The sequence below is a fragment of the Asterias amurensis genome, chromosome 7 (assembly GCF_032118995.1).
Source record: "Asterias amurensis chromosome 7, ASM3211899v1".
Taxonomy (NCBI): domain Eukaryota; kingdom Metazoa; phylum Echinodermata; class Asteroidea; order Forcipulatida; family Asteriidae; genus Asterias; species Asterias amurensis.
This window is the reverse complement of record NC_092654.1, coordinates 19,240,277-19,262,763: the sequence shown is the minus strand read 5'-3', so window position 1 is coordinate 19,262,763 and position 22,487 is coordinate 19,240,277. Positions and strand designations below refer to the sequence as shown.

General features: G+C 37.0%; 1 protein-coding gene across 2 annotated transcripts in view; it reads right to left on the bottom strand.

The window, feature by feature from the left end:
* Positions 1-22,487, bottom strand: part of LOC139939438 (excitatory amino acid transporter-like) — a 109,536-nt gene that overhangs the window by 69,131 nt on the left and 17,918 nt on the right. For both annotated transcript variants that reach the window (XM_071935350.1, XM_071935349.1), the window contains exon 2: positions 16,023-16,087. The gene's annotated coding sequence lies outside the window, so the exon portion shown is untranslated. The remainder of the gene's footprint in view (positions 1-16,022; positions 16,088-22,487) is intronic.

Sequence of the window (22,487 nt, the reverse complement as noted above, 5' to 3'; positions counted from 1 at the left end):
TAACATTGAACTGAACAGGATTTATGTGCCAGTGCTCTACTAACTGAAGTGCTATCTAGCCCTTTAACATTGAACTGAACAGGATTTATGTGCCAGTGCTCTACTAACTGAAGTGCTATCTAGCCCTTTAACATTGAACTGAACAGGATTTATGTGCCAGTGCTCTACTAACTGAAGTGCTATCTAGCCCTTTAACATTGAACTGAACAGGATTTATGTGCCAGTGCTCTACTAACTGAAGTGTTATCTAGCCCTTTAACATTGAACTGAACAGGATTTATGTGCCAGTGCTCTACTAACTGAAGTGCTATTTAGCCCTTTTACATTGAACTGAACAGGATTTATGTGCCAGTGCTCTACTAACTGAAGTGCTATCTAGCCCTTTTACATTGAACTGAACAGGACTTGTGTGCCAGTGCTCTACTAACTGAAGTGCTATCTAGCCCTTTAACATTGAACTGAACAGGATTTATGTGCCAGTGCTCTACTAACTGAAGTGTTATCTAGCCCTTTAACATTGAACTGAACAGGATTTATGTGCCAGTGCTCTACTAACTGAAGTGCTATTTAGCCCTTTTACATTGAACTGAACAGGATTTATGTGCCAGTGCTCTACTAACTGAAGTGCTATCTAGCCCTTTTACATTGAACTGAACAGGATTTGTGTGCCAGTGCTCTACTAACTGAAGTGCTATCTAGCCCTTCTACATTTATGAACAGGAGAATAACCAGATGGCTCATAAATGTCTTTTCTTCAAAAATATGTTTGGAAAATCTTTCGATTAGTTGTTATAAACATTTTTTTTTAGCATACATTTTACAAGTATCCGCCTCTAAAACTACAAGTACATTTATCCACTTCAAATCTGGGATGCTTCACTGGTTATCTTGAAAGCAATCTTTTATGGGCCGCCTAATAATGCACAGGAATTCATAATGACATGCAAATTGTGTGGATTGAATTTTGGGGGTGGGTTAATGGATACTTATTATGGATGTCGATGATACAAAAAATTGAGCAATAACAGTTTTCTCCTTTTGTGATAATTGCTTCTTGTTCTAGGTACACATCAGTCAATCCCCTCAGAGGCCACTTCTCTCCTAGTTTTCATCCTTAATATCCTATACTGGGTCACACTAAAGTGCATCCATCACGGAAGAGTAGAGATATTAACTTAAACAGATCGTTAAGAACACTTCGACCCTTCTAGGGTAAAGAGTTCAAGAAGTACACGTCTGATTAATCAAAAGAATCGCACAAGCTTTTAAAGACTTGACTGAAATCATCAACAATTTCAATGGCAAGAACAGCTGAGAGTCAAAGTCAAGTAATTTCTCATCTTCCTATTACTAAGTTCTGTTAACCTTACTCTATTACACTTGTATTCATACTAACACACGGCCACCACCATACCAATTTTAAACGGCAGTTTAAGAACTCGTCGCTACCCTTTTATTCCCTTAGTCAATAACAGTGTTAAATTCATCCATACTAAGTTTAAAGACAGTGGACACTATTGGTAATTGTCAAAGACCAGTCTTCTCACTTGGTGTATCTCAACATATGAATAAAATAACAAACCTGTGAAAATTTGAGCTCGATTGGTCGTTGGAGTTGCGAGACAACTATGACAGAAAAAAAACACCCTTGTCACACGAAGTTGTGTGCTTTCAGATGCTTGATTTCGAGACCTCAAATTCTAAACTTGAGGTCTCGAAATCAAATTCGTGGAAAATTACTTCTTTCTCAAAAACTACGTCACTCAAGAGGGAGCCGTTTCTTACTATGTTTTACACTATCAACCTCTCCCCTTACTCATACTTGAGGTTTTATGCTGATAATTATTTTGAGTAGTTAACAATAGTGTCCACTGCCTAAAATACAGTTCATTAAGTACAGCATTTCAGTCCAAAACATCTAAATCTGAAGTGACACGAATACTACAATACAAGCATTACACTCGGAGCGCCTTCAGAATAGAATTTTATATTTATTTTGTTGATGATTCATCAGTCCTATTAATAAAACAAATGATATGAATTAATTTTAAAGGGACTGTAATATTAATTGGAAAAGTAGTCAGAGGGGTAGTGACACGCACTTTAAAGTACCTGTCATCCTAGATTATTTCACAGCGCAAAATATTTATGTTAATGACAAATGGTGTTTAGACTTTTTAAAGACAAAGTATGCCTTTAGTTTTGGAAATATTCAGTTGTTTTAATCCTGTACAAATAATACAATATAACTAACCTGTGAACAACCATTTAAAATGTGGTAGTGTTTTTGAGATTGTCGAAAATCGAAAGCGTTTATGCCCATGCTGGAATAATGATCCCTAATTGGAATACACAATCTGATAAACATTTCATGCAGAAGCGTTTATTCTCAGATTGCAGTTTTTTAAATCCCTTACACCACATTCCTATTAAGGGAATTGTTTCTAAAAATGTAACACATTATCAACAGCTGCAGTGCTTCTTTCAAAATAATATTTTATGGTAATTAATTTTGTTCAGCAATTACCAAAGGTATACCTTCTCTTTTAAGTGGAGAAATGTTCCTATTACCAAGTACTTATTTTCAAACTGTATTTTGATTGTGTTTATTTTTTGTTAGCACTGGCACTTACACCGGATAAAACAGCTGTGTACATTGTGCAAATATGCAAGCCTACTTAGAAATCCAATTAGGTATAATGTGTACACTGAACGGGTAATCAATCATTTCTGGCATTAAAAATCATAATCAAAAGCTCATTTGCAAAACTGGGTAGGCTTTGCCATTATAAACTTGTCAATCTGCAAGTTTGGGTATAAATTGTTTGTTTTCAAAAAGGTCAATTTGTAAATAAAGATTGTACTTGTCTTTACATTCCATAGCGAGGAACATGTTGGGAGCTTGTTGTAAAGAATGGCTTTGAAGATGCTATGTCAGATTTTTGGCCCCAAACATTAAAAAATAGAATTGTTTTGAGTGAATGGTATTTCAAAGAGTATCACCCGCTCTAACAAAAAAGAAGTCTAACTTTTACTTTTCATGATCAGGAACCATGACAATAATTTAAAACATTTCTTATAAAACACATAATTTTGAGCACTTTATTTCACTGCTACTAATAATTGGTGGACTTTTTCGAGCAAAGGCTCAAAGTAAAGCTTGTAACTGTCTCGACCCCCATAAAAATACCTGAATTTTAATTTTAATTTTAAATCAAAATTGTTGGGTCAAATCGGCCAAAAATCTGACATAGCATCTTTAACTTGTTTTTGTAGACTTGAATAAAACTTTCAAATTAATTGTGTGTTCATTTCTCAAGACCCAGTGGAATTTGTGGATAAATATTTAGCCTAAAGCCATAGAGGTATATTTAATTTCTTTTGATTTGATGCCAAATGAACGAGTGGTATTTCTATCTTGCTAAGAGAGACCTAGGGAGGCAAAATGGAAGTAAAAAACCTCACTCCTTGTGACTGTTTTTGTAGAACTTGAATAAAACTTACAATTATTATTTTTGATTTTTGGGGTTGAACAAAGAATTGACTAGAGTGGGATTCGAACCAACGACCTCCGGATTAACATGCCGGAGGTCGTTGGTTCGAATCCCACTCTAGTCAATTCTTTGTTCAACCCCCAAAATCATTTACAAATTTACTCAGTCAGTTTCCCTTGTGGTTTATATTGATATAATTATTATTTTTGTATATGTCTCAATACCCAATGGAATTTGTGGACAAACATATTTCAAACCTTACGGTAAATTTAATGCTTTTTGATTTTCAGCCAAATGAACGACCAACATTTATATCTCGCTGTGAGAGAGCCAAAGAGAAGAAGAAGAAAAAACCCTTACTCATCACCAGTTGTGACACACTATCTTTCAATCTCTAAAGGCCACATGCAGAGCATATCTTTAATATGTTCCATTTTATGAACATTAATGTAAGTTTTGGCAATGTAATTCATACACAGTAACAAGTACCGCTCTGCGGCTTTGGCACCGAGTGAAGAGACGCAATTCCCGGGGCGTTTTACGAGTTCATATTTCTTCATCTCAGTATTGTCTATGACATCCTTCTAGCTTATCACAGCTGAGCGACATCAACGCGTTCTTTCATTTACATCTCAATAAACTATAATTTGTAATTTGAAACTATCGCAGCCACTGTACACAGTATGAGTTGCTACAGTAAAGTGAGAGTTGTCATGTAACGTTAGGAGATTAGTTTTAAAGGGAAATTTATGACCGTGTTAACTTACTTGGTCAAAAGCACTGCAGCTTTTTTGATAATGCATAACCTTTTTAGAGAAAGGGATTCAAAAGCATATTCAAATTGAGAAATGTTTCTGCATGAAATGATTCTCAGATTGATTCCTAATTAGAGATTATTCTTCCTGCGTGGACATGACGCTCCAGAATTTCGACAGTAGTCAAAAACGCTACTACCTTTTGAAATGAAATTTTCACATGCTAGTCTTATTGCTTATATCTACATTTAGATGGGATTAAAACAAATGAAAAATTAAAAAAACCAATGGTTTACTTGTACTTTTACACAAATGATCAGGACTTTGCCAATTTCAGTTCATCATCTTCTTTTCACAGGTTTTGTCAAGACGAAGGCAAAGCTGCAGTGTAAGGTACTTTTGAAAATCACTTGGTTTGATAACGAGAATTGTATTAAATAAATGAATAAAATAAAAAAATTAAAATAATAAACAAATATACAAAAACTGTTATTACCCAAAACTATATTTACTCAAAATTTAATATAATTAATGAAAATAATAACATAACAGAAAAAGTATATTTTTTTTATAACTTTAATTTTAAAAACGTATTGTACTTTAAACAATTTTGTTTAATTGAGGGTGAGGGTGGGGACAGTACCGTATAGCACTTAAACTGATATCACATTGTAGCCTAGTTTGGCAGCATTTACCGCAAAGTCTTCAATGATGGTGAATGTTTGGTCTGTTTTCACTTTTCAAAATGCCACATGATCAGGACATTCAGCGAGGAGGGTTTTAAACTGAAGAAAAGGGGTAGGGCTAATATGAAACATGAACTCGTGGGGATAACAAGTTCAGCGTGTCCCCTTACCAGTCCCTGGATCTATAGCTGCCCAAAACCCTTTTTGAACTCAAACACAACAGTCAGTGTGCTCACAATACTGGAAATTTAGCAAAGGGGTTTCTGAAGACATTTAACGCTTTATGAATGCAAATTATCATTACCACATGATGAATTTATAGACCATGTGCCCTTCGTTTACATGTAAACCACCCTCTATTGAAATCTTCTTGGCCGTATTCGCGCAGAGAAACTTGGTTAAAGGAGTGACAGCAACGGTAGAGTTAATCATAGGCAAGCTGACCCATGACATAACTCCAAATCTAAACTTGTGCAAAACCGTGATGATGCATGCGCCCACCGTCGTTGGGCATAAATTGAATGTTTTGGTTTTGTTTTGGCGTCGGAGGTCATATCGTCTATAGAAAGTCAAGCATACGTGAAATACATGTTATGTTTGTATATTTGAGCGTTGTATCTTGTAGAAGTGTAGTGTTTCCCCACAAGGGAGCCACAACACAAAGCTCCGTACCTTTTTGCATCATTGGTTTGTTTGTACGACATTTCTGCAAACATAAGGCTTTTTTGTCCACTAAAAGGTATTTGCACTCACACAATGACAATCAACCTTGACTTTCTCAATATCAACGACTATCAGAATTTTGTTCAGTGTATAATTTTGTTGGGGAGGTCAGACACTGTTATACTTTCCAAAATCCGCTGTTTTCCGTCTTTAAACCTTTCAGTGTGTCTTTAATTGTTCCTATCCATCCTCTTGATCTATCCTTTTCCCACCCTTGAGAACGAGTAAGAACATGAGCATCCATTCACTTTGGCAGTCTCGCAATGCATGACAGATATTACATTTAACACAATAAGGCTGTTAATTACATTTTGCAGTTACACGCACTAATGCAAATGTATTAGCCTTGGGTGTAAGCCGTCAAAACATAGTGTTTTGTTGACAACAAGTTCCTTGCCCAATGCCCTCTTCCCATCATTTCTCAATATTGTGAAGTATTCGCACAAGAATCTTACCTTTCCATGTATTTCTTAATGACAGGCCTGTATGTTTCATTTTTGAAAGGGCAAGGGCACCAAGGCATTTTTTCTTTGGTAAAGAGCACCCTATGAGAAAATTGTAAACTTCTACTTAAGAGCATCTCAAGGGCACCAAGGCAAGGACCAGGGACATATGTAGGCAGTGGCCTTTAGTTGCTTCCTTGAAGTATCAGGCCTGAAATGATATCGTTTATCTACTTGTAAGTCATTTGGTTTCCACTTCTTACAAGCTATACATTAATTAACTAACATGATAGTTGGTAAAAAAGTAAACACATTTGTTAAGGGCAGCAGGGTTTGAATTTGGGTAAAAAATCCGCAAGAGTGCAGTGCTTGTAGCTCAAAACTTTAACTGGACCAGAAATTATGTTACAAGACCAGGGGTCGATTCAGTGTTGTAGGTCTCGAAACCTGGTCTCGGTCTCAAGATCGTCTCAAGAACTTTTTTTGATGTCTCGATCTCGGAATGCAAAATGTCTCGGTCTCAGAGGGCTGGTCTCGGTCTCGGAAGTACTGGTCTCGATCTTGGTCTCAGTCTCGGATGGGGAGGTCTCAGTCTTGGTGTCTGTCTTGGACTTAGAGGTCTCAACTGCAACACTGGGTCTATTTTCACAAAGAATTAGGACAAGTCCTAATTTCCTTGGAGATATTGAAAAAGGCTGGTCCTTAGTTATACCTCAAGATAAGACTAGTCTTAACTTTTTGTGAAATCCACCCCAGAATCAAAATGAGTTGAACAAGCACTCCAAGATGATTGAGTTTGATACTAGTATGAATTTTTTGTAATGCAATTTTTTACAAAATGTTTCCTTCTTTATTAACAGTTGTGTATTTTTAAAACCAAATTGCTATTTTTGCTCATGTTTTGTATCCTGCATTTTAATGTTTTTTTCTTGGCTGTACAGCGCTTTGAAACAGTGTTAAAGTGCTTAATAATTATGCATTTAAGGTAAGTTAAGTTAAGTTAAGTTATACTCTTGAAAGAGAATTGAAAGATAATTATCCCAGTCACAGTAAAAGAAAACCACAAAGTTATTGCACAACGAAGAGATTTAACCAATTGGAAAAAACATAAGACCACTAGGCTTGTTCAATTCAGTGTTTAATACTGGCCTCACAATAAAATCATAGGCCTCGAGTCTGTGGTACAGTGATAATTTTGGGCCCTGGGCAAGATGAAAAAAAGTAAATTAATTAAGTAGCTTGATTCCTTCAAAAAAGAAATTTAGTCTAAGCTTAATTAATTCACGTTAATAAGCGGTTCGACTGAAACGTAGAACAAAATTTTAAAGGCGATCATCTTAAAAACTGAACATTAACTGCTCTTGGACCCATGCATATTTTTATAAATTTATAAAAATATATATTAATAGTCCCCAGTCATATACAGAAGTCTATCCTTAATTTAAAGTCTATCCTTGATTTGAATCGCAGTAGAAAAAAAGTCCAAGACTGAATTTGTACTTTTGATAAAAATAAAATTTCAACTGCATAATGTAAATTGAGATGTCAATTTGTTACAATAATATTGGTTATGGCAAAAGACCAACCATTGTATTTTACGAACCAATGTACTGCTATAATAGTCCTTTGCTGACTGAGTGAAAGTGACGGAATGAGTCAGCGATTCAAACATGGAAAATTTGCCATTTAAAAAAAAGAAGAAGGAAAAAACACACTCAAGAGGCCGAACAATGAATGCTATCTACTTCATTAAAGGGACACGTTGCCTCAAAATTGTGGGTTTTCCTTTTACTTTGCGAACTTACAATAACATGGTTGTCCCTTTTTGTGGAGCCAAAAATTTGACTCTTCAAATTGGAGTGCCCTATTAGTTCGCCATGTGCAATTTCGAGGCATATTTGTGTGGGTCGTTACTTTACTTTTCAGAACATCTTTCAAACCATCATGCATTTTATAATAAAACGGTTTCAAACACTCTTCATAGACAAACTCGCCCGATCCAAGGCAATGTGTCCCTTTAAAGGATGGTATCAGTATGAAGATGCCTATACCATACTGATTTTTAGACGATAACCGGGCCTGAAATTACAGGAGGCCATGGTCTCTATTGCCCTGGTCTTCGCCTTCCTGCCCTTTGAAAGTTTCCCATAGACTTGGAGATTCTCCAAAAAAAGTGACCCTTTGCAAAATGAAAATGGCCTGCCCTCACAGAGATGAAAATGATAACATTGATGGGTTTTTTACTGTGATGCTACAATTTGATTTCTCTGTGGAGATACTTTTTTTGAAACTCCAAATAGAACTGTTTCTTGTTATCGAGTTAAGGGTGAGTTAAGTATGTACCCAAGTAAACAAAATTTGACAAATACCAAGTCACTGCTCAGAATCGGATAAGGAGAAAAATCTCCCCTTCTTCAAATTATTTTGTAGTAAGTCCACAACAAAGTGCCACTTCTGAAGTGTAAGTTAAAGCCATTATACACTTTCGGTAAACAGTATTGTCCAAGTCCCACACTTCGTGTATCACAACTTATATATAAAATAACAAACCTGTGAAAATTTAGGCTCAATCGGTCATCGGAGTCGGGAGAAAATAACGGGAAAACCCACTCTTGTTTCCGCACGCTTCGCCATGTCATGACATGTGTTTAAAATAAATCCGTAATTCTCGCTAACGAGAATTTATATTGTTTTAATGTTTTCTCAAAAAGTAAAGCATTTCATGGAACAATATTTCAAGAGAAGTCTTTCACTATTACCTTCTGTAAACCCTGTAAATTATTTGTAAATCTGTGAACTTTTATTTCTTTTCTGTACCGAAAGTGTATAATGGCTTTAACCCGGAAATAATAAAATTACAAAAAAGAATAGAAGACATCTCCAAACTGACTTAAAATATTTTCCTGCTAATTATCTGACTGACCATTCTAAATATCACTTGTGATTAAGGTCATCATCTGTTATGTCCATTTCCTAAAGTGTTTAATCTTCAATGACTGGTCAAGCAGAGCAATTAGACCCCTATAGTTAATAAGGGTCATTATTAAATTGTAATTGGGAAAGGTTGTGGCCTTAGTGATGACAATAACGAACATCATCTGTTGTTATGAGGCAAAAAAGAGAGGAGGCCAACTTGTTTCATCACAGTTTATTTGAATGTATTTATTTTTTCTTTCTCCAAGATTTCAGAGAGTTTTGACCCAAGCAAGAGTACTAAATGAAACCTTGTGCAAACACACTGTCTCTTCTCCAGTTAACACTTCTCCCTAAAGAGTTGTATACTTTGTTGTACCCACAAGCTTACAAACTACAGTTTTTCTTACGCAAACAATTGTCTCTTCACATCTGGAGCACCTTTGGTTCAATCACATACTAGAATGCTAATTGCCTTTTTTAAATGGTTAAAACCATTTATGAACACATTTGGCCACTATCAGCTGAAGTGTGCAAATATTGCTGAGATGGGCATGGTTGGAATCTGATCATAATACTTAACTGCTAATGGACAAAGTGACCAAAACGGTTTGAACAACTCAAGTGAAGTGGAAATAATAATGTCCGTATTCTGTAATAAAAAAAGGCTGACAAATTGATCAAATGGTCCGAGGCTTCAATTAATGAACTGGCAAGGCTGGGGTGTTGTTGCTGATGATGGCCTTGGTCTTAGTCCTTGGTCATTATAGTCATTGGTCACTGAATGGGTCAATGGGCTTTAATTTTTAAAACAGGGCTTTTGTGGGATGCTACACAAGTCCGTTTTTCATTTAGTAAAACCATTGCACAGTAAGTAATTTACAGATTTTGACGGTCTTGGCTCATTAGTCTAATAGATGAGTTTGCATCTGTTTTGCCTGGTTTACATGAGAGGTGAGAATATAAATGATTATAAATGAGTTCACCTGAGGTCATTGAACCAAGAAGAACTATAACCAGCTTTCGAACTAAAAGTAAAACATGTGGTGGCATGTTTACCCACACTGCAGGATCGTGCAAATGAGTTCAATAAACTCACTTTGTGAGCTATTGATATTTTGTCATTTCACAGCAGCCACCTTGCTCATCACACTTACAAACAGACTGAAAGAAAGCATAATAACGCCAGGCTTGGAATTACATGCAGGCCACAGATGCCATTGCCTCCAATGCCCCTGGTCCTGGCCTTGGTGCCCCTTCAAAAGTTGCCCGTTAACACTAAGATTTTCCACTGGAAGTGCTTTTTGCAAACTGAAAATGGTCTTGCCCTTTCAAAGATGAAACTCCAGGCCTGTGGTGCTATGTTAGAACCTCACAAGATGGTACCGATATTAGCAATTCCATTTTCCGGAGGTCGTTGGTTCGAGTCCCGTTCTAGTAAATACTCCTTTGGTCAACCCAAAAATCATCAAAAAAATTACCTCAGTCAGTTTCCCTTGTGGTTTATTTTGATATTAATAATCTATACCTCCATACAGCAAACTGCACCACAAAAAGAAGCAAAGGTACATTCAGTGCTTCTTCAATGCAACCGAAAGTGATACGATAATTGATGACGTATCAATATTAATAATCGATATCTTCATAGCACATCTGCACCACAAAAAGAAGCAAAGGTACAGTGCTTCAACATTGCAACCCAAAGTGATACAATAATTGACGACGTATCCATATTAATAATCGATATCTTCATAGCACAATGCACCACAAAAAGAAGCAAAGGTACAGTGCTTCACCAATGCAACCCTAAGTGATACAATAATTGACAACGTATCAAACTTAATAATCGATATCTTCATAGCACAATGCACTACAAAAAGAAGCAAAGGTACAGTGCTTCACCAATGCAACCCTAAGTGATACAATAATTGACCACGTATCAATATTAATAATTGATATTTTCATAGCACAATGCACCACAAAAAGAAGCAAAGGTACAGTGCTTCAGTAGTGCAACTCTAAGTGACAGGATAATTGCGGTATTAACAGCTCGTCTACTCAGCACTTCATGCAGTCTTTACCATACCCTGCAGTCTATTGACACTAGCTCATTTCAATGCATCTCCTTCTCCCAATCAAGAAAGGGATGAAGTTATCGTCATTTGGACATCATCCGCGTTGTCTCCACATGACAGGCAAAACTATTTAGGAAGATCATTGGAAATAGGTCGACAAGAGCGAGGATAGATCCCTTTTTTATTACACGTCAGGACGGATTTTGTTTCTGCATGTCTTGCTGCGCTGTGTTCATCTAGGATGAAATTGTTTCGTATTTTACACGACATAAATTAAGGCACACACTGCTAACTGCGCATTTTGATCACTATGTTGAGTTGAAGAAAAAGTGCATAAATTTTCAGTATTGGTTTTCAAATATGGGAACGATTACAATAAAATTAAAATAAAAAAATTGAAATTTTTAATTTTTTTATTTCAGAAAGATCATTATGTTCACAAATATGTTGAAGATGTAGTTTACTATAGACGTTTTGGAAAATATTTAAAATTCATGTGTACACAACATAGCTTAATTTTCAAAGACCACTATCCTCACTTGTTGTATCCCAACATATGCATAAAATAACAAACCTGTGAAACTTTGGGCTCAATTGGTCTTCGAAGGTGCAAGAGAATAATAAAAGAATAAAAAACACCCTTGTTGCATAAAATCGTGTGCTTTCAGATGCCTAAGAAATGCTTCATGTCTGAAGCCTTTCTCAAATTCCTCTTTCTCTACAACTGGACTACATAATTTAAATCGGAGTGGGTTATTTCTAACAATGTTTTAAAATTTCACTTGCTCTCCAGTGCTCTTTACCATCTAGGCAAAAATTTCATGCTAAGCAAATTTTTGTGCTGAGCAGCTCTATGAAATTTGGCCCAGGTAATTAACAATCTGTTAAGTAAACAGGATCGTGTATGTATTTAGAACAAAAATCCTTTTCTTCAAACACTGATAAGTTATTAATTTATTATATCATAAAGGAAGATACCATGTGGTTACATTTCAATTGATCTTTCTTACAACTGGAGTATCCTAATCTTGTCTTGTTACCATACGAATTAGCATGTCACATTTTTCATTTATGACAGGTATATCCTGCTTATTTTTTGCTTTAAAGCAGTGGACACTATTGGTAATTGTCGAAGACTAGCCTTCACAGTTGGTATATCTCAACATATGCATAAAATAACAAACCTGTGAACATTTGAGCTCAATCGGTCATCGAACTTGCTAGATAGTAATGAAAGAAAAAAACGCCCTTGTCATACATAGTTGTGTGCGTTGCGATGGTTGATTTCGAGACCTCAAGTTCTAAACCTGAGGTCTCGAAATCAAATTCGTGGAAATTACGTCTTTCTCGAAAACTATGGCACTTCAGAGGGAGCTGTTTTTCACAATGATTTATACCATCAACATCTCCCCATTGCTCGTTACAAAGTAAGGTTTTATGCCAATAATAATCAATTACCAATAGTGTCAACTGCCTTTAACAGAAAACTTCTAAGCAATTATGAAATTGGGCCCTGGTTTCAAAAATGTTTCCGAACATTCCTAAACACATAACCTAACCCAGTTCAAGAAACTCCCCATTACACATCCAATATCACCCCAGTGTAGTATGTAATTAAATAGCTTTGGATATTAAAGATAACTACCAGGTAGGGATCTCAACGATAATTCATATAACCATAGAAACAATACATGACATCTGAAGCCCTGCTTGGGGTAGTCGTTAAAAGCCCCAAGGAGAGAAAATATAGAGTATAGCAAATGGTGCTGGGTGATAAAATTGATGTTATCAATTATTTTCTTTTGATGTTCAGTGTGAATGGTATTCATTGAGCACAATAAAACTACTATAATTGGTAAAAGCTACAACAAATTCAAATTAAAAGCATTCACTTTGATATTGTACAACATTGTTTGGGCAAGCAAAGTGGTTTGTAATGATTGATAATGTAAAGTGAACAGTTTGTTATTTCAGTGTGAAAGATCTTGCAAAATGTTCTGTCTTCACATTTTTTCGCAGAATGGCAGAAAAGCTCAGAGCTTAATATTATTTTAGCTAGTTAATTGTTCCTCCCCATCACACACACACTATATTTCCATGTCTTCACTTGTGAAGAAATATCAGCAGTATCATTAATTGAAATGCAATCTAAGTTTGCAAATTATAATTTATTATTCATAGCATTAGTTGTCTTATTATTTACAAAAACAAATTTAATGAAAAGTTGAATTTACAGAAAAAAAAAGAACGAAAAATTCTGGGGAATTTGCTGAGTAGCGGTAAAAGTAAATCGCCTCAAATCCACCAAAGGGGGACAAAATATCCAATCAAAATGACCTATGGAGAAGACACAACATTTTGTAGTCTTAATAATATTTTCGGCTCATTACCTGTCCCCCTCCCCCCCCCCCACCACCATACACACTTTAGATTCACCTATCTTGCCTCGTGAATAAATAAGCAAAAATATCAATAATTGATATGCAATCTCAGGATGCGTCGCAACACGCTTTAATAGCCCAGGAGAAATGGACCGATCTCCTGTGATAGTCGGTCTAATAGACACAAATTCTGATAGAGGTCCGGCGGGGCAAATGACTAGAAATTCTCACTCACGTGTCACTCTCTAAATATTGCCATAGATTAAACTGCGAGTGACAACAACATTGGGGAAACTCAATTATAAACATGTACTGTATGATGAATAAATGCATCCTTAAGAGTATGCATCAGTTAGATGGACTGCTTTCTTTTCGTTCACAATAATGAAGGCGTTGAGCCTAGGGAGTGCACAAACTCATTTTGAAAATCTCCAACGTTTAAGAATCCCTTAAGATAAATTGCAGCATGGAATTTTAAGGAGGTCAGTTGCTTCTGGTGACCTTATTTGACCTAAGCACCCTTTCAAAGTGTTAACATAGACTTTAGAGATTTCTCCATGAATGAAAGTGACCCTTTGCATTGGGAAGGACAAGATTATGGGCTTGAACAATGCAACCTCCCAAAACTCCCTCATTTTCCTCTGCCCAGCGCTGACAATTTTAGAGAGGCACAAGGGGTTGACAATTTTTTTTCAAGGAGGGCACTTCTAGCTAATAAAACTTCTTATTTGCATATTTTCTTCAAACAAACGAGCCCTTTTTCAGCGCTCTTGTTATGCCATTTTTTACTATTTTCATAAAGATAACATGACATGGAGTTTAAAACAAATAAGCCTACATTGTCTGGATGCAAGTAATTGTTTAAACACTGAAATTACTGCATTTAAAGCACATAAAATGTAACTCTTCTGGGTAACATTTTGAAATCTAAGATAATAAGTCAAATTTAAGGATTTTACTCAACATTATGTGAATGTAAATGTTGCAACATCATTCATCTTTCCTTACTTTTCATTACTGTTTTTGCTCATTTAGTATTTTTGAATTAATAGCCCCCCTCCCATCCCCCACCCAACACTCTGGAAGTTCACTTAAAATGGACACGACCTTAACCTGCTAAGGTAGCCTTGTCCCATCAGAATTAGAATTCCAGATAATATGCAAAAGAGTCTATCATTCCTCACCTCATTCCTCCATCATATGAACCAAGATCTCATCTCGGCAGACATGAAAATTAGAATCTCTGAGATTGTAAGACCTACGTGGTCATCAAGAGAACATCACCCCGGACACAAGAGGGCTAAATCAGGACCAACAATAACGCCACAGGGGGCTAACTTGGCAACAAGGCCTTCTTAACTAAGCATCTTGAGCCAACTCCTTGGCCTGAATACAGCAACCCTCCAAACACCTTAAATCCAAACTCTTGAAAGTGACAGCCTAATCAAGTGTTGACCAGCAACTTCCACCTAAGATAATGATGAAAGTAGGGGGAGAAAGAGAAAAAGCCAGTGACCCCCACTGTGTTGTAGCAGGAAGAAAGCTCATATCCTAGCATTATGGACTCTCCTTAATCTGGGAAGGGTAGTATCCTTTCAATGCATTTCAAAGACCCTCAGTGAGTATTGACAAACAATTTAAAGGGATTTGGCGCTGAATCCCATAGCAAATCTAGCAGCAAATGATACGTAAAATCCCTGCAAGGAAGTTAGGAGGGGGCTTACTCCGCTCTGGTCAAATAAATCCCAAGGTTTGATCCACCGACAAAAGCATGCTTCTGAGAAGCTAATCAGTAAATCCCTTCATTTATTGAAATATACAGCTTGGAAGTGCTTTTAAACAACTTGTTGTTGGCATTTTCCATCAGTTTCTGTAACAAATCTGGCCACATTATTCAGACATTTTTGAGTGTGTAAAGACCCAAGGAAAAAGAAGCTGGCAATCCTAAGCCTTTATTGTTATAACCTAGTAGGCGAGGTCCCTCAGTCTTTAAGATTTCCATTCAATAAATTACTGCACCAGTGTACATTCATGTACCTGATCGGTATCAGTCAAAATCAGTCACAGCAAATGATCTGAAACTCAGTCTCCTCTGGCAGAGTTTGGTCTTGGGTCTACCCATAATTGTACATCCTTTCAAACCCCTTTGTTTTTCCTTAGCAAATGTTACAAATGTCGACAAGCTTATTACATCGCCGCTAACAAACTTATATTGTCGATCAAGGAATTGTCCTTTACCATGTATGTTCGCTCACCCTTTTCAAAGGTTGTCGATCTTTTGCGGTAAGTTTCAGTATCAAAGTAGAGCCAGGAACTTGGTTCCTGTTGTAGTGACTTTCTTTCCAGGCTCAAGCCAGTGATTGACCATGGTGAGCAATTCTGAATTTCTGGCCATAAGTGTCAATGCCCCACAGTTGATACCACCAGAGAGATCTGGCCACTATAGTAAAAGATTCAACTCTTCATTTGTATAACTATTTTACTTTGATTGAGCCTAATTCAGAAAAAGAAATCATCTGAAATGTTTTCTCAGAGAATATAAAGTTGCTTACCAATCCAGAGAGCCTTTAAAGAATCTGTAGGTCCGCTCCTCACTGTCTGCATACAAATTCAACCTCTGGAATAAAAAAAAAACACAGACATTCAAGGATATTTTAGGAGTAGTTTATCTCCGCAGCAGAGTGTGGGTTCGAATCCTGGTTATGAAACTTGTGCCCTAGAGCAAGAGATGTACTTAACCATAATTGCTTCGTAAAAAGTTGGGAAGGTAGTGCATTCTGCTCTAGTGGAATGGAGTAGCCCAAGCCTGTTTCAGCCCCAGGAGTAAGGTGGTAATCTGTCCCTGGTGACAGTTGATCTGGGTCAACAGCCCAAATCAGTAAAGTTTAGTCCTCACCTTGAAGGGGCAATCCAGCCTTGTGAGTTGGGTGAAATCCCATTAAAAAAAATTGTAAAAACTTTTGTAGGATAATTTATCCACTAAGACAGCAGTTACTGAAAGTGTGGCATGACACGAAGTACCTACCATTTAAGAAACTGATGAGTGATCTGGTAAAACCAACTGATGGGTAAATTAAGCCAGATATGGCACTTTGATATGATACATGCATGCTTTTTTTTGTTTTCACAAGTACTAGGCACAAAAGCTTAGCAAATCTTGGACAACAGAGGTTTGATGCAGTATGTTGAGTGTTTTAAAGTGGGTGGTATGGTGGCCCCGAAGGGACATCGCATAACGCAAACGTGTGCGCACACGTATGCAAAGTCGTGAAACAAATCGCGAATATATGCGCACACGTATACAATATCAGGAAACAATTCGCGAATATGTGCGCACACGTATGCAATGTCGTGAAACAATTCGCGAATATGTGCGCACACGTATGCAATGTCGTGAAACAAATCGCGAATATGTGCGCACACGTATGCAATCTCGTGAACCAAATCGTGAATATGTGCGCACTTGTATGCAATTTCGTGAACCAAATCGTGAATATGTGCGCACACGAGTGCGATTTGTTTTGCAATGTCGTGAATTTTATTGCATACCATGTTGCATACCATTAGGATGATGTCATAGTTGTGGATAATTTGTTACCGATCTAGGGAGTTCTGTGGCGCTACAGCAGGCTCCCTCTGTAAAGCATGTGTATACCCAGGAACTTGGCACCAGGCCAAGGACGACCACACGCCTCGCTTGCCTCACAACAAAGACTACTGCTGCAATGACTACCGCTTATCTCACTGTTGGAAAGAAACCCCCCAGATCATTAGACATTTTATTCAAAGGTATGCAACATGGTATGCAATAAAATTCACGACATCGCAAATAATATTCGCAGACGTGTGCGCACATATTCGCGAATTGTTTCGCGACATTGCATACGTGTGCGCACATATTCGCGAATTGTTTCACGACATTGCATACGTGTGCGCACATATTTGCGAATTGTTTCACGACATTGCATACGTGTGCGCACATATTCGCGAATTGTTTCACGACATTGCATTCGTGTGCGCACATATTTGCGAATTGTTTCACAACATTGCATACGTATGCGCACACGTTTGCGATATGCGATGTCCCTTCAGGGCCACCATAGGGTGGATTTCTCAGCTGGCCAGGTCACCAGGCCACTCCATTTAGCCTTTGATTGGATCTCCCACAAGAACCTGCAGAAATCCATTCTCTTTATTTTACTTTTTTAAATGAGAAAAGGTTTTGGCAGCTGTAGATTCCTCCTTTCATCTTATGTAAAACTCTTACTAGATATGTCACAAGAAAACTGCAGCATGTGATTAATTTGCCAACCCCCCAAAAACACAATTTTACCCTTTACCTATATGTCAGAGAAGTTGAGTAAGATACAAAATGGTCTTTACTTTTTTAAATTACAAAGTATATTATTACTATCAATGAAAACAAAACTGATTGAGAAAATATTTGTATTATTTTTTAACATACTTAATATAATATCAATGCACCAATGCATCATGTAGAAAGGGTAAATGTCTTGATGTTTCGACCTTAGTAGATTCTTTCTTAAAGGCTAACATTAAAAATATATATAACTGAACCTATTGCGATCTTGAATACTACCTTCCAAAAGTAAAAATTTTTACCCCACAAAATGGTCGACAGTGCTTGTTTGCGATGTAAAAGGAAAACCGTGTAATTTCAAGGGATGTTTGTGTGGATCATTCTATCCTACTTTCATATATCTATCTAATGCATTTAGTAACCAATGCTTGCAAACGCTTTTCAAAGACCAACTCGACGATCCAAGGCACTGTGTTCCTTAAAGAACTACATCCCCAGTGAATGGAATCACTCAAGCAGTTCATTGACCACAGACAGACAGAGTTACCGTTCGTAAAGGCCAGAAGTTACATCCCACTAGAAATCTAAGGCACAGATTGACAGAAAATAAACCTATCCATCTTTTATTGTCGTTAATAGTGTGTGAATTATTACATATGTTGCACATGATGCTTTTGGTTGAATGTACTTTGACAGTCTGGAATGACTAACTGCACATAAGACTATTAAAAGACAACCTATAGACGATGTGACCTCTGACGTCACACAAAAACCATAACATGATTGGCGCGCATCTTTGTGTTTTGGCAGCCAGCTAGAAAGTGTACGCAATCTTACTATGACTACGCAACTCAGTGCCCGGCGAAACATGACGTATGTAGTGTTTTGTCAACAGAGGGCGGTTTGAATGTAAACATAGGTCACATCGTCTATAGGTCATGCATCATCTTGCAATTTGTCGCAGTTCAAGAGGAATGTTAAAAGATATCTACTCACTCTTTAAATTGTCTTTTATGTCATTGTAGCCCTTTGACCTTGTGTTGGGCAACTTTGTATTAAAATAAATATTTATATATTTCATAATATTCTAGGCATCAGATTAAATTAAAACCTTGTAAGCGTCCAATTTCATAAAGCTTTTGAGTAGGAAAGATTGCTGAGCAAAAAAACACAATAATAATAGAAAAACAGTAAAGCATCATTTTGGCTGGAAACCTGTGTTTGCTAAAAGCATTTCTGTATTTTGAGATTTGTTGTGTTTGAGATTTTTGAAATTGGGTCAAGATGGTATCAACAGACTTTGTCATGTGATGGCGTTATTCTTTATTGTTAAAACAATAACAATAACAAAACAAAAATGAGGCTGAACGGGGAAATAGTAAGCCCTCAGCATCATCAGTATTATTAAATGCACTTTGATACAGGGAACAATACAAAGATGTATGAAGAGCTTGAGAAAGTCCTCATTCATATTAACACCAGCACTATACACTCTCTTTAAAGACCAACCCAGTTACCAATTTATCAAATGTTATCCAGTTATGGTCTAGGTTGACCCAAAACCTCACATTCATTCCAGTCTTCAGAGGGGACCTAAACCCTTTCTATTGAAAACAACCGAACATGAGCCAAGGCAAACTTACTGGAGGGCTACCAAGATAGCCTGAAATGATAAATTGTTCCACGTAAACAAGTAGCAGATGGGAACTAAAGGTATCAAGTCCAAGAAAATGTTCCTGAGTGGTCCGTTTATTAATGTGGTGCACTCCCGTTGACTGACGGTTACCTCTTAGCAGGGGCCATGATGTCACGACTGCTCTTCCTTTCCTGATGTCATTGTCACCACAGTGTGGAACATTGTTTTTACACGTTTACACATCATACAAGATCTCAATCAAATTTACTTGCAATCTCGGTCCAGCAGCGACTGTTTGTTGACTTGGTAAGATTTTACGGGCTGCTTCTCAACCTTGATCTTTTCCTGGGGATGATTCTCGCAGACTTGAGCTCAAGTCATCACAATCCTTACTGTAATTAACTCGTTAAAGGTTAATTTTCATCGGACGGAGGTAACATCATGTGGGATGCATTCCAGCGTCATACCTAAGCTGGTTTTTTATTTTTCGTCACTCAAGTTTGCAGTGCCAAACCCAACAGCTGTGTTGACAAATCACTGTATGTCTCTGCGGTTGTTGATTGTCCCGGAATAAATAAATAAAAATGGGTGACGAGAAGTTCATTAACGTGTTTAAAGCTATAACTGCAAAGAAACTACACACATTAAGTGGTAACCCTTTTGCAATTTACAAGATTGCGAGACTGATTCCCAGATGGACTTGTGGTGACATTATCTTTGTAAAAATGTATAGGAACTTCACTATGCAAAAGCCATCATGTTTTTTCTCTCTTAGTGAGAAAAATTATTTTCCTCTCAATGAGAGCGAAACAAAGTATTTTCTTTCCGCTTTTTAGTGTCTCAGTATTTTCTTTCCTTTTCTCTTGTGTGGTGACATTGTCTCTGTAAAAATAAAAAGGAACAACACTATTAAAAAGCCATCTCGGGTTTTTTCCTCTCACATTCAAGTCAATATACACAAATTGAGAAGCAGTATTATTTCTTGCTGTTGCAGATAGGGCACATTACCAAGACTAGAATAGCAGCAGAAAAGATACAATGCCCTTAAAAAGTATGTATAGCATCAATGATGCACATCTCACTAGACTGGTACTACAACATCACCGAATGATCAATAGAAAACATTTCAAATTTATCCAGTCAGTTTCCCTTGTGGTCTGAAATAAAAAATTGCACCCCTTAAAGGAAAACGTTGCCTTGGATCGGACGAGTTGGTCTATAAAAAGCGTCTGTAACCGTTTTTTATGAAATGCATATGGTTGGAAAGATCTTTTAAAAGTAGAATACAATGATCCGCACAAGTTTGCCTTTTATTGTGCGAACAAACACGGTCGGCCATTTATGGGAGTCAAAAATTTGACTCCCATAAATAGCCAACCGTGTTAGTCGACGAGGTAAAAGGAAAACCGTGCAATTTCGAGGCATGTTTGTGTGGATCATTGTATTCTACTTTTACAACATCTTTCTACCCACATGCGTTTTATAACAAACGGTTACTAACACTTTTTGTAGACTAACTCGACCGATCCAAGGCAATGGTTCCTTTAAGGTAATCCCCTTTGCTGCCTCTAGGTTGTATCAAAAATTTTGATGTGATCCCTGGCTACACGGCAGTAAACGGTTGTATGGCTTCTGACCGGCACTCCAGAACAAAGATACGCCAACACAGGGCAAGACACATTTGTAGCTCAGTTGATAGGGCGCCTGCACATTAATCCGGACTCCCGGAGATTGTTGGTTCAAATCCTACTCAATTTGTCTTGTTCAACTCATGACCAAACAACACTGATAATTACAAGCGTAAATTTGTTGCTCAAACGACTAAACACAATTTATGCCAACTTGTGGGCAGAGCAGTTTATCTGCTAAAAGGAATTGTGACAGTTTTGGATTGTACAGGCAGAATAATTTGTTTTTAATTGAGGTACAATCCTCTTGTCATTCCACTTGAACTTTTTTTAAAATGAGTGGGTGGCACAGCCATGTGTGTGTGTCTCTCACACGCCGCTAAATCAACTATGATGCTATTAAGATAGTGACTAAATGTAAACAGGGGGAGCTTAATAGGGGAAATAGTAGCGGCGTTATCGCACAGCAGGTATGCAATATCGGAAAGGAGTCATATTGCAACCTACGTCTTAGGACAAATGTACTTTCAATTTGTCTCCTCTCTATCTTATCAGAAAAGTGAAACTAAATTCCAGGTTGTTCTTAAAGGGAGGGTTTATCTTTGGTAATTTATACAACTCCAAATATAAGTGGGCATAAAAACTTACTTGGATAAGAAGCACTGCAGCTGTTGATAATGAAAAACATTTTGAGAAATGATTCCCGTCAAACGAATGTGGTTTTAAAAACATTTCAATGTGAGAAATGTTTCTGCATGAAACCTTTCTCAGATTGTGTATTCCATTTCTAGATTATTCTTCCTGAATGGACATAACTGCTCAAGATTTTCAGAAATTATCTCAAAAACACGGCCCCGTGCATCTTCATACATATAGGGTTTAAACAATTATGGGTCCAAAAACCAAAAGTACTCTGCCTTTAAAGGGAAGGTGTTTGGTAATGTTCTTTAACTTACTCCGTCCATGTTTTTCTTTTTGTGTGGGAATGGAGATAAACTTCATTCCTCATGTTGGCTGTACACATTTGAACAGGAGCAAAACAAGACGACTTTCACTATCCAATACAAGTTATTCATTTGCGAAAACACAAGCACAATGAAAACAAAATTTTCATTTTCCTCTATCCGTAATTGATGAACCCTTCATGTAACAAATCTGCAGTGAACCCACGAGGTGAAACTTGTCAAAGCCGTTTTGTTCCTTAAATGTTTTCATTTTTCAATAACTTGTTGGTCTGTTTCACTTTTGCTTTGCTTTACTCTGTCGTGATACCAACAGCTTAATCTACTGTAACTGTTTTATTAGAAACTACTTTACAAACCTGCAAGCCTTGGAACAGAGCATTTTTTTTTCTTTTTGAAAGAACAGTTTCAAAGGATACCAAAGGCAAAGCTTAAATGATAGCGGCAACTGTAAGAACTTTCCAGATCGG